Raw genomic sequence first — 925 nt, forward strand, 5'->3', positions numbered from 1 at the left:
TGTCTCTAATGAAGATAGATGTACCTTTAGATCTGGGACAACAAACAACATAAAATACATTCAGTTTACAGAGACACTTTCTTAGGTTCAAATAAGGAGTTCCTCTTTTACAATGTGACTATGAGAACTAGACAAGTATCAATTTAAGGTTTCTGTCCAAAAGGATTCCAGCTAAGAAACCTTTTCCTTTTCCTCATTTCCCCCCTTACTACATACTCTTACAAACCCACTAGTCCATTTCTTCACAAAGATCTCCTATCACACCTGCAATATTTTTTGTAGAAAAGTTCTTCCTTCTTTGGTTCTAAAAATAAAGGGCCAAATTAAAGGATTTTTGTTTTTCCTTCCAACTAAAGCCATGAAGTAAATAAAGCTGGAAAGTTTTAGGCATTAAATACCAGAGTAATCTTCCTCTCTAGTCTCTAGCACAGCCTCTAAAACCTAAAACATAACACTGTAGATTTGCATATAATCAATTTTTAGAAATAAAACATCACACAAGAAAGCAAAGTTCTAATGTCCAATATTCTTATCTGTTTCCTACTCACATAAGACTATTCATGACAGCTCTAAGAGGTGACTGTAAGCTTGAACACGTCACCCAGGACTTCAGCATGGTAATTCAGCACTGATGCTAGGTACCCTGATTTATGGAGCCAACCATAAAGAGCAAAATAAGCTTTATATGTCAGGTTCTTAAGAGCTTTTGGAAGGAAAAAAAAGAAAACAAAGGAGGACTTCTACTCAAAGCTGCCTTAAAAATATTGGCCTACAAGAATTATATGCCTGCCAACCTAGGGCAATGTTGAAGCATAATGAATAAAACTATTAAAATTATGACCACAATAAATATCCTTAAGAGGGGAGCATATACTTGCAACAAAAATATATCTGACTGCTCAAAACATATTTAATTTTTTAGTAT

The sequence above is a fragment of the Giraffa tippelskirchi genome, chromosome 5, assembly GCF_054371585.1.
Source record: "Giraffa tippelskirchi isolate mGirTip1 chromosome 5, T2T-mGirTip1v1.2.pri, whole genome shotgun sequence".
Lineage (NCBI taxonomy): Eukaryota > Metazoa > Chordata > Mammalia > Artiodactyla > Giraffidae > Giraffa > Giraffa tippelskirchi.